Source organism: Mesoplodon bidens (assembly GCF_964165515.1).
Source record: "Mesoplodon bidens genome assembly, contig: HAP1_SCAFFOLD_342, whole genome shotgun sequence".
Lineage (NCBI taxonomy): Eukaryota > Metazoa > Chordata > Mammalia > Artiodactyla > Ziphiidae > Mesoplodon > Mesoplodon bidens.
Window position 1 is genome coordinate 388,527 of NW_027672367.1, and position 12,025 is coordinate 400,551.

At 43.6% G+C, this 12,025-nt stretch overlaps 1 long non-coding RNA gene across 1 annotated transcript in view; it reads left to right on the plus strand.

Moving 5' to 3' along the window:
* Nucleotides 1-2,821: 2,821 nt before the first annotated feature.
* LOC308610312 overlaps nucleotides 2,822-12,025 on the plus strand; it is a 34,287-nt gene continuing 25,083 nt past the window's right edge. Inside the window, exons 1-2 of the long non-coding RNA XR_014014507.1 lie at nucleotides 2,822-2,842; nucleotides 7,400-7,465. This is a non-coding gene — a long non-coding RNA (uncharacterized lncRNA). The remainder of the gene's footprint in view (nucleotides 2,843-7,399; nucleotides 7,466-12,025) is intronic.

Below are 12,025 nucleotides of genomic sequence, written 5' to 3' on the forward strand. Positions count from 1 at the left end.
TCTTTCTCACAAGACTACTCTTTCATTGCTTTGTCACTGCCAAAAATGAAAGGTTCGTTTCTGTTCGGTACCTGGAGGGTATTTTGCACCAAGGATTTTGGTTTCCTTTTTACATTCACGTATGATGGCCATGTCCTAGTGGGAACAAAACTCTCATAGTCACTTGACACTGGAGAACAAGTTCTTATACTTTGTGTCAGGTGGTGGATGAGAGTTGAACTCTCTCCCTCTACACTTTCAGGACTTGTAGCTTCATCTTACTTTTGTCCTCACTGTTTATTCCTCATGGAAAGCACGCTCCCAGGCGTGGAAGAGTCACAGAACACTTGATTTGGGATCACTGCACGTGCTCAGTCTCCTCATTTCAGCCTCAGCACCTCCCAAGGCTGATGTGCTGACATGCTTCCATTTGAGAGGGGTCCACGTCCAGCTGATCCTAAAGACCCTTCATGGCCGGCAGGAATTCTAGAGGACTGTGTGAAGGGGCTGCTGGGCTTCTTCACACACTGGCTCTCACAGCCCTGCTAACCTGGTCTCCTGGAATTGAAGAGGCCCAGGACAGAGACTCAGGGCAGCAGGACCCAGGGTCACTGCTCTTCTTACAACCCACTGCTCCGTCCAGACAACCCCGCCCCTGCTCCCCACTCCCCAGTCCTGCCTAACCTCTGACCTTTCCTCAGGCCTGCCTTGGTCTTATCCTTCCCAGTTCTTCCAAGGCTGGGGTAAACCATGGCAGGTGCTGTGTGTTTATGAGGCTTCCTCTGCTGTAGCTTTTTGTTTCAGTATTCCAGAATAAGGGAATTGGAACAAGTTTCTTTTAACTCTAATATTACTTTCATCGGCTCTAAGGGGCTAAGACACTTACGGAGTAGTTTTGAAGTACCTAAGGTTAGCTCAGGCACAGGACCCTAACTTGTTTTGTGAAGCTGTTTGCATGTTCTTCCCTCAACACAGCTGTTGCCCAGATTTGTTTAATATTCCTTTTCCTCAGAAGGAGATGCTGCAGAGATAAATGTTCTAAGCTCTTGACCTCCTAAGTGGAAAAGCCATACTGAGAACCCAGGGTTGGGTCCCAGTATGGATGCTCTGGATCCCTGACCTGCACTTACCACTCAGCCAAGGGATCCTCAGTCATGGAGCAATGGAGTCCCTGCATCCGTATAATTGGCTGGAAATACTAGCATCTCTAAAGGTCCAGACCTTGCCCATCAGGTGGCCTTAGTGGTCACAGAATCCAGGGCAGCTATGGGTGGACTTATCAGTTGACTTTGGCACAGTCATTCATGTGAAATTCACCTCAGGACCTGCATTCTCCTGGTCAGCTCCCAGATTCTGAGAGGTGTGAGACCCCATGTATACAGTACAGGTCATATCTGTCAGTGCTGGTGTCATTGCATAAACAAGGCGAAAAGCAGATAAGAATCAGGGAGCTATTTTATTGTATTGGATAATGTTACCATAAGCCTTAGCATTGGTCAATTCCTGTAGCCCACACCCAAGGACTCAAAGTGGAACCTGACTGTTAGCCTGTACACTTCTCCTGCACAGCTGGGTTAGAGACAGGCTGTGCTCAGTCTGGGCTCCCTCTTCATAACGAAGTGTCCCACTTATGGAACAGCTCCCTAGAGTATGGACAACCCCTGACTCAGTGGGCATACATACATTGTATGGAAAACCAAGATTGGGAGAAAAATATGACACGATTGAGAGTGGCTGTATCTAAAGGGTAGGATTTCAGTTTTGTCAAATCTTGTGTATTTGAATTTCCTTAAGACAAGTGATTAGTGAATAAATATAGCATATTTTGTCTAGGATTGAATTCAGTCCTTTAATAGAAGTTGTTGTTAATCAATTATAAAATATTATACATTAGAAGACATGATAAATGCAGTAGCTGGCATTGTGGATGCTGGGGAAAGAGTGATCTGGGAAAAATCAAGAGACAGTGGCAATTTAGCAGAAGCTCAAAAGAGGCAGGGTGGGTCATGGGTCTGTGTCATTGAAACAGAGCATGCATTTTAGTGTTTACCATTTTTTAGATCGACCCTTCCCTTCTGATGAGGCTCCCCTTAGCTAGAAAGCCAAAGCTCTGTTTTCAATTCCTTCCTCTTGTCCTTTGCCTTCCTTCATCCCCCAAAGAGGATAGCCCAACACCAGCTCAGCCCACACTAACTAACCTCCCACATCCATACACACCACCCCATGTCCTCATCGAGAAGAAAGCCCCTGAGTAATTCCTGAGTCGCAGCACCAGTGTCCTGACAGTTACTCTGTGTCCCTCCAGCTCTCCCTCACTATGTGGCGGATGACCTGAACCGTGATAGGAGAGAAGAAAAGCCTCCGTGGAAAATCAAGGTTAGCTGGATTTTTTCTGGTCTGAGATAGAAATATTGCTTTATTTCTCTTTCAATAGAATTCAGTTATGAATATTTGAGGGTACTCCTTCCAGATACATACAGTTTGCTTGGTTGGGAGAATGTGGAGTGAGAGTCTTTTACCAACTCATGGTGCCTGATTCCACAGGACATTAAAATTGACAGCATCCATTATAGCCTGTAGAGTACGGAGCTCTCTCTCCTGCAGCGATTTTTCCTCTAGACAAAGAATTCTGTAATTTCAAACCTAAATGGACTTGGAAGTTCCATCCTCCCAGCAAAGTTCTTGCCTTTCAGCCTGAGTAGGTTTTGCTCGGATAACCCTTGCTGGGTTCCCTGGACCACTGTTTCTTATGAGGTTTTCTACTGTCAGCAAATGAACAAAAGACCTGAGCATCACTGTGATCTTATCCTCATAGTGTTTTCTCTTCTGTAATTGCAGGTGGCCTTCCCAGAACGTGAAAACGGTATGTATTGTGGAATCAGTCACTTGGGGAGGAAGAACTTTGAAGATAAGAAAGTGGGACATTCTTGCTGGTTTTAGTGTAGAGGGCAGACTGATTCCAAATTTGTGCTGGGAATGAGAGTAGGTGTCCTGGTGATAGAAAGTGATCTACAAGTAATGTGACCAATTACTATAGTCCCAGGAAGAAGCTGTATTACGGTTAGGTGGTGTAGGTTTGTGTGCATGAGACTGGGTGTGTCTGTATGTGAAATGAGTGGGATGGTTCTGTGTGTGTAAGTGAACTTTTTGTGTTGTGTTTCCCTTGATTTATGTTCCCCTAAATATCACTGTTACTGGTGGCAACTTTCTAAAAAATATTCTCATCACCACTGCATCATGAATGGGTATGGATATAAAAGTAAATAAACCGTACACTTTCAGGGTGTGCATTGGATTTATACCAATTGAGCCTCATTTAACCTGGAAAACAAATCCTATCACCACCCAGGCAAATGTTTACTGGATTCTTTTTTTTTTTCTTTTGGCTGTGTTGGGTCTTCGTTGCAGTACGAGGGCTTCTCAGTTCGGTTGCTACTGTTGTTCCAGACCACGGGCTCTAGGTGCATGGGCTTCAGTAGTTGTGGCACGTGGGCTCAGCAGTTGTGACTTGCGGGCTCTAGAGCACAGGCTTAGTAGTTGTGGTGCACGGGCTTAGTTGCTCCATGGCTGGATTCTTAGTGAACAAAACTGGGTTTCAGCATCCCTACTACTGGGTCAATTACAACTTCATTTAATAAGAAATCTCATCTCTTAGTACGTGTCATAGCATTCTGAATGGTTATGATACATCTATCTGGACTTCCCTCATTCTAAATGTTTCCTATTAGAGCCTCGGGATGAGTCCTGCCCCTTACCTGAAGCACCTTGTGCTAGGCAGACCTCCTTCTTTTTGCAGGGAGCCCATGCTTGTACCCACATGCCACACCCAGTTCTGGAGGAGCCCGAGAAAGAAGGGGCCTCCAGGAGTAGATGGAGGAAATTCATTCCACCTTTCTCCTTTGAGGCTAATATTCACTATCGGATTCTGTGCTAAGGAAACGAAATGTCCTTCTCCTGTGGAAAGTCTGTCTTCCATCACTTGTGCCGGCCCTGTTTCTGTGTGCTGCGCAAGAAACACTGCATACAGTGAAGACGGAACCAAGAGATCTACCCCAGGGACTGAGCTCAGGGTGGGCACTGGCTCCCTTCCCAGGAGGTTGGAGAGGAGGTTGTGCTTTGCCAGGTGGGATAGAGAAACCAAGCATTGTGACAAGAGCATCTCCACTCATGTTGCTGTGCAAACTGCCAGGTGAAGTAGGTTCTTGGTATTTTCTGAAGGCTTTTGCAAGCAAATAAGACTGGGAGTAAAGTCAATTAAAACATGGAAAGTTATATATAAAAATTTTTTTCGATAGTGAGTCCTTTGAGAAATACATACTTTAATAGAATATGATTGCCATATATGTGTCAATATTTTCCCCACCAAAGAAAACACTGAAAATGCTTGATTGTAAAATGTCACTTGTTTACCCAAGAGACTGTGTATGAGTAAAGTTGTTCTAGAAATCCTCAATCCCTAGGTGGTAGTTTGCTGATGGTGCTGAGGGGAACCCTGGTGTGCGATTCAGTGCCTGCTACTCACAGGGAGGCTCTTAAGAACTCAGAGACCCACCCTGTGGACCCCACGTGTGAGGAAAGGATTGGAGCCTCGGGCTGGACTTGAAGAGGGAAATGCTTTAGTGAAGTGGAAGGAGATACAGGAAGGGCACCTGAGCCATGGGGTGTCAGGGGTGGTTGGTTTAGAGATCAAGGAAAAGTGTACATCTGAGCACAGCCTGGGCCACACTTAGGATGCTATTGGCCCTTCTGGTTGAATGGGGAAGGGAAAAGACATCCCCCTCCTGCTGGAGTGAACTCTGGAGAGATGTCTTCTTTAAAGCCTGGGGAGAGGAGCTTCTCTCCCATTATCTCCTGATACCTGTGTACATTCTAGACCCTTCCTGCTTTCTTCTTTCCCTCTGTTGACTCCCTTTCCTTATTTTTCTTCTTTTTTCCCCTTTTTCCACTTTGTATTTATTTTACATATGTATATTTTATTGTTGTAAAAGTACGCATACAATGAAATCCAACGTCTTAACAAGTTTTGAAATGTCCAGTCAGTCCTGTTGACTACATGCACCTTGTTGTACAGCATGTGTCTAGAACTGTTCCATTTTGCAAATAACACATGGTATCAATTGAACAGAGACTTCCCATGTCAACCTCCTGCCAGCTCTTGGAACCACCCTTCTACTCTCTGCTTCTCGGAGTTTTCTTTCAGTTTTTGACCTTCTGTGACTGGCTTATGTCACTCTTACAAATGTCCTCCAAGTTCTTTCGTGTTGCTGCAAATGGCAGGATTTCCTTCTTTTTCAAAGACTGAATGACATTCCATTCTATGTATACACCACATTTTCTTTATTAATTCATCTTCCCATGGACACTAGGCAGTTTTCCTATGTTGTGTATTGTGTATAATGCTGCAATGGACATGAGATTGTAGATATCTCTTGGACATTCTTGTTTTATCTCCTTTGTATATAAACCTAAATGAGTGATTGCTGGATCTTATGATACTTCTCTTAATAATTTTTGGGGGACCTCCATTCTGTTTTCCATAATGGCTACACTATTTTCCATTACTACAGGGTACAAAACAGGGTACAGAAGTTCCACTTCTTCACATCGTTGCCAGCATCCATTAATTTTCTTTCTTTTCTCTCTTTTTTTTTTTTTTTTTTAAATTACACGGGCCTCTCATTGTTGTGGGCTCTCCCGTTGCAGAGCACAGGCTCCAAACACAGAGGCTCAGCAGCCATGGCTCATGGGCCCAGCCGCACAGTGTCATGTGGGATCCTCCCAGACTGGGGCACGAACACATGTCCCCTGCATCAGCAGGCGGACTCTCAACCACTGTGCCACCAGGGAAGCCCTAATTGTCTTTTTATAATACACATCCTAACAGGTGTGAGTGATATCTCCTTGTGGCTTGATTTCCATTTCCCTGATGCTTAGCGATGTTGTGCAAATATTCATATGTAGATTGACCACTTGTATGTCTTTATGGAGGAATGTCTAGTGAAGCTTTTTACCCATTTTTAAACTCAGTTATTTGCCTGCTGTTTTTCTGAAATTCACTTCTGGTAGTTTCTTATATATTCTGGATATTGGTCCCTTATTCAGATACAAGGTTTACACATATTTCCTCTCATCCTATAGGTTGCCTTTTCATGCTGTTGATTGTTGAACAGACTATCCTTTCTTCACTTGGTAGTCTTAGAACCTTGGCCAAGATCAGTTGGCCATATATATGTGCGTTTACTTGAGGTCTCTCTATTATATTTCATTGGTCTATCTCACTGTCTTGATGCCACTAGCAGACTGTGTTGACTACTGTGGCATTGTTATGTGTTTTGAGTTCAGGAAGTGTTAATCTCCTTCACTGCTCTTTGCTCTCAAGATTGTTTTGTCTACTTGTGGGGGTTCCATATGTATTTTAGGATTCTGTCCACTTCTATAATAATGACATGGAATTTTGTGGGTTGTTGCGATATATGTGTACATCACTTTATGTAGTATAGAAATGCCAACAGTATTTAATAATCCAGTCTATGAACATCGTATGTCATTCTCTTTACTTGTCTCTTCTTTAATTTCTTTTCGCAATGTCCAGTAGTTTTCAGTATACAAATTTTTCACCTCCTACGGGGCCTTTTCCACTGCCTTCCTCAGGTCTTCTAGATTCAGGGGGGTGACGGATGGAGTCACGGAGAGAGTGAAATCCCTCCCTCCCCTCTGCACCTACTCTCTGATTATGTCTAATACAGGTGTACTTGGCCATGCCCTTCACCGCTGTCTACAAGTCTGCCCCTTGCTGGGAATACCTCTTGGAGCTGAGTGTTGGCTGTACTATTTCAGTGTCCACAAGGACTCTCCCAATGTGTGTCGTGGGTCCAAGAGCCCAAGATATACCTACATATGAATGATCAGATCAGGCCATGAAATTTTCTGCAGTAAAGAACAACTAGGGGAAGGGTGGCTGGTTGCCTCTTTCTCATCCTTGGATTTCTTACAGCTGAGCTTTCCAGTCTCGTAGTCACGAACCAAATGTGTCTATTTATAATTAATTTGGTTCAAACAATAATTAACTCATTCTATTAAAAAATGCACAAAACACACAATTGCTTGGTCATACTATCCATGTTTCAAGTGTGTCTGTAACATCTGGAATTTCAGGTTGGTAAGGTTGACGGTGAAAGCTATAAATGGGTCTATAGAAGTGAGGGGTCGAAAGGTGATTTTCTCAGCATCTCTCCCTCATTTGCAATTTTCAACTGTGATCAAGATCTTATTGAAGGACTCTGTCTGCACAGAGCACAGGGGAGGTCTGAGAACCTGGAGGGAAGACCAGGGTGATGCTGTGTGAGCCAGCAAGTCGAGTAGGAGAAATGGGTGCGTCAACTTGTATAATAACTTTATGCTCATGGTTGTGTTTGTACAGAATGGATCGTGGAGAGCATACATAGCAGTGATGCTGATGACGATTCACGTAGGGAACAACTCTCAGGTAGGATCTAAAGGGAGACAATTCCTAGAACACTTGGGTTCCACCCGGTTCTTTAGAAACTAAGGGAGGTGAATATGAAATCAGGAAGAAGAAGGAAATATGTGTAGAATTCTGATTTGTTCTTTCCAAATTAATGATATAGTTGAGTTATTGTGTCCATGTCCTTTGACTGTACTGTGCTTATAGTCATCTTTTCTTGCTTTGCCATTCAGAAATTTTCTTTCTCACAAGACTACTCTTTCATTGCTTTTTCACTGCCAAAGATGAATGGTTCGTTTCTGTTTGGTACCTGGAGGGTATTTTGCACCAGGGATTTTGGTTTCCTTTTTACATTCACGTATGATGGCCATATCCTAGTGGGAACAAAAGTCTCATAGTCAGTTGACACTGGAGAACAAGTCCTTATAGTTAGTGTCAGGTGGTGGATGAGAGTTGAACTCTCTCCCTCTACACTTTCAGGACTTGTAGCTTCATCTTACTTTTGTCCTCACTGTTTATTCCTCATGGAAAATGCGCTCCCTGAGGTGGATGAGTCACAGAACACATGCTTTGGGATCACTGCATGTGCTCAGTCTCCTCATTTCAGCCTCAGCACCTCCCAAGGCTGCTGTGCTGACATGCTTCCGTTTGAGAGGGCTCCACGTCCAGCTGCCCCTAAAGACCCTTCATGCCTGGCAGGAATTCTTAGAGGACTGTGTGAAGGGGCTGCTGGGCTTCTTCACACACTGGCTCTCACAGCCCTGCTAACCTGGTCTCCTGGAATTGAAGAGGCCCAGGACAGAGACTCAGGGCAGCAGGACCCAGGGTCACTGCTCTTCTTACAACCCACTGCTCCATCCGGCCAGCCCTGCCCCTGCTCCCCACACTCCAGTCCTGCCTACCCTCTGACTTTCCCTCAGGCCTGCCTTGGTCTTATCCTTCCCAGTTCTTCCAAGGCTGGGGTAAACCCTGTCAGGTGCTGTGTTTTTATAAGGCTTCCTCTGATGTAGAATTTTGTTTCAGTATTCCAGACTAAGGGAATTGGAACAAGTTACTTTTAACTCTAATATTGCTTTCATCCTCTCTAAGGGCCTAAGAGACTTACGGACTTGTTTTGAAGTACCTAAGGTTAGCTCAGGCACAGGACACTTACTGGTTTCGTGAAGTTGGTTGCATATCTAGGCCATTTTGGAGAATGCTGCAATGAACCTAAGTTCATCTCATTGTGATATTGATTTAATTTCCTTTGGATATATACCCAGAACTGTGATTGCTGAATCATATGATATTTCTGTTTATAATTTTATAAGGAACCCCCATACTCTTTTTCATAATAGCTGATCCATTTTACATTCCCACCAGCAGTGTACAATGTTTCCAATTTCCGACATCTTGGCCTTGACCTGCGGGGTCTAGAGCACAGGCTTAGTAGTTGTTGTGCACGGGCTTAGTTGCTCCATGGGTGGATTCTTAGTGAACAAAACTGGGTTTCAGTATGCCTACTACTGGGCCAATTACAACTTCATTTAATAAGAAATCTCATCTCTTAGTACGTCTCATAGCATTCTGAATGGTTATGATACATCTCTCTGCCACTTCACTCATTCTAACTATTTCCTATTAGAGCCTCGGGATGAGTCCTACCCTCTTACCTGAAGCAACTAGTGCTAGGCAGGCCTCCTTCATTTTTCAGGGAGCCCATGCTTGTACCCATATGCCACACCCAGTTCTGGAGGAGTCCGAGAAAGAAGGAGCCTCCAGGAGTAGATGGAGGAAATTCACTCCACCTTTCTCCTTTGAGGCTAATATTCACTATCGGATTCTGTGCTAAGGAAACGAAATGTCCTTCTCCTGTGGAAAGTTTGTTTTCCATCAGTTGTGCTGGCCCTGTTTCTGTGTGCTGTGCAAGAAACACTGCATACAGGGAAGACAGAACCAAGAGATCTACCCCAGGGATTGAGCTCAGGGTGGGCACTGGCTCCCTTCCCAGCAGAGCGGACAGGAGGTTGTGCTATACAAGCTGGGACCGAGAGACCAAGCAGTGTGACAAGAGCATCTCCACTCATGTTGCTGTGAAAACTGCTAGGTGAAGTAGGTTCTTGGTATTTTCTGAAGGCTTTTGCAAGCAAACAAGTCTGGGAGTAAAGTCAATTAAAACAAGGAAAGTTATACTTAAAATTTTTTTTTCGATAGGAGTCCTTTGAGAAATACATACTTTAATAGAATATGATTGCCTTATATGTGTCAATATCTTCCGCACCAAAGAAAAAACAGAAAATGCTTGATTGTAAAATGTCACTTGTTTACCCAAGAGACTGTGTATGAGTAAAGTTGTTCTAGAAATCCTCAATCCCTAGGTCATAGATTCCTGATGGTGCTGAGTGAAACCCTGGTGTGTGATTCAGTGCCTGCTACTCACAGGGAGGCTCTTAAGAACTTAGAGACGCGCCCAGTGGACCCCACATGTGAGGACAGGATTAGAGCCTCGGGCTGGACTTGAAGAGGGAAATGCTTTAGAGAAGTGGAAGGAGATACAGCAAGGGCACCTGAGCCATAGGGAGTCAGGGGTGTTTGGTTTAGAGATCAAGGAAAAGTGTACACCTGAGCACAGCCTGGGCCACACTTAGGATGCTATTGGCGCTTCTGGTTGAATGGGGAAGAGAAAGGACATCCCCCTCTTGCTGGAGTGAACTCTGGAGAGATGTCTTCTTTAAAGCCTGGGGAGAGGAGCTTCTCTCCCATTATCTCCTGATACCTGTGTACATTCGAGACCCTTCCTGCTTTCTTCTTTCCCTCTGTTGACTCCCTTTCCTTATTTTTCTTCTTTTTTCCCCATTTTCCACTTTGTATTTATTTTACATATGTATATTTTATTGTTGTAAAAGTACACATACAGTGAAATCCAACGTCTTAACAAGTTTTGAAATGTCCAGGCAGTCCTGTTGACTACATGCACCTTGTTGTACAACATGTGTCTAGAACTTTTCCATTTTGCAAATAACACAAGCTAACCATTGAACACAGACTTCCCATATCAACCTCTTGCCAGCTCTTGAAACCACCCTTCTACTCTCTGCTTCTCGGAGTTTTCTTTCAGTTTTTGACCTTCTGTGACTGGCTTATGTCACTCTTACAAATGTCCTCCAAGTTCTTTCGTGTTGCTGCAAAAGGCAGGATTTCCTTCTTTTTCAAAGACTGAATGACATTCCACTGTATGTATACACCACATTTTCTTTATTAATTCATCTTCCCATGGACACTAGGCAGTTTTCCTATGTTTTGTATTGTGTATATTGCTGCCATAGGCATGAAATTGTAGATATCTCTTGGACATTCTTGTTTCATCTCCTTTGTATATAAACCTAAATGAGTGATTCCTGGATTTTATAATAGTTCTCTTAATAATTTTGGGGGTCCAACATTGTGTTTTCCATAGTGGCTATACCATTTTACATTACTAAAGTGTACAAAACAGGGTACAGAAGTTTCACTTCTTCACATCTTTGCGAACATCCATGAATTTTATTTCTTTTTTTTTTTTTTGCAGTACATAGGCCTCTCATGGTTGTGGGCTCTACCGTTGTGGATCACAGGATCCAAATGCACAAGCTCAGCGGCCATGGCTCATGGGCCCAGCCGCTCAGCGGCCTGTGGGATCCTCCCAGACTGGGGCACAAACACGTATCCCCTGCCTCGGCAGGCAGAGTCTCAACCACTGTGCCACCACGGAAGCCCTAATAGTCTTTTTATACAGCACATCCTAACAGTTGTGAGTGATATCTCCTTGTGGCTTGACTTCCATTACCCTGATGCTTAGCAATGTTGAGCAAATTTTCATATGTAGATTGACCACTTGTATGTCTTTATGGAGAAATGTCTAGTGAAGCTTTTTACCCATTTTGAAACTCAGTTATTTGCCCGCTGTTTTTCTATAATTGACTTCTTGTAGTTTCTTATATATTCCGGATATTGGACCCTTAGTCAGATTCAAGGTTTACACATATTTCCTCTCATCCTATAGGTTGCCTTTTCATTCTGTTGATTGTTGAACAAACCATCCTTTCTTCACTTGGTAATCTTAGAACCTTGGCAAAGATCAGTTGGCCATATATATGTGCGTTTATTTGAGGTCTCTCTATTATATTTCGTTGGTCTATCTCACTGTCTTGATGCCAGTAGCAGACTGTTTTGACTACTGTGGCATTGTTATGTGTTTTGAGTTCAGGAAGTGTTAATCTCAAGATTGCTTTATCTACCTGTGGCGGTTCCATATGTATTTTAGGATTCTGTCCACTTCTATAATAATGTCATGGAATTATACGGGTTGTTGCGATATATGTGTACATCCCTTTATGTAGTATAGAAATGCCAACAGTATTTAATAATCCAGTCTATGAATATGGTATGTCATTCCAATACTTGTCTCTTCTTTAAATTCTTTCCACAATGTCCTGTACTTTTCAGTATACAAATTTTTCACCTCCGATGGGGCCTTTTCCACGGCCTTCCTCAGGTCTTCTAGAGTCAGGGATGTGAAGGTTGGACTCATGAAGAGAGTGAAATCCCTCCCTCCCCTCTGCA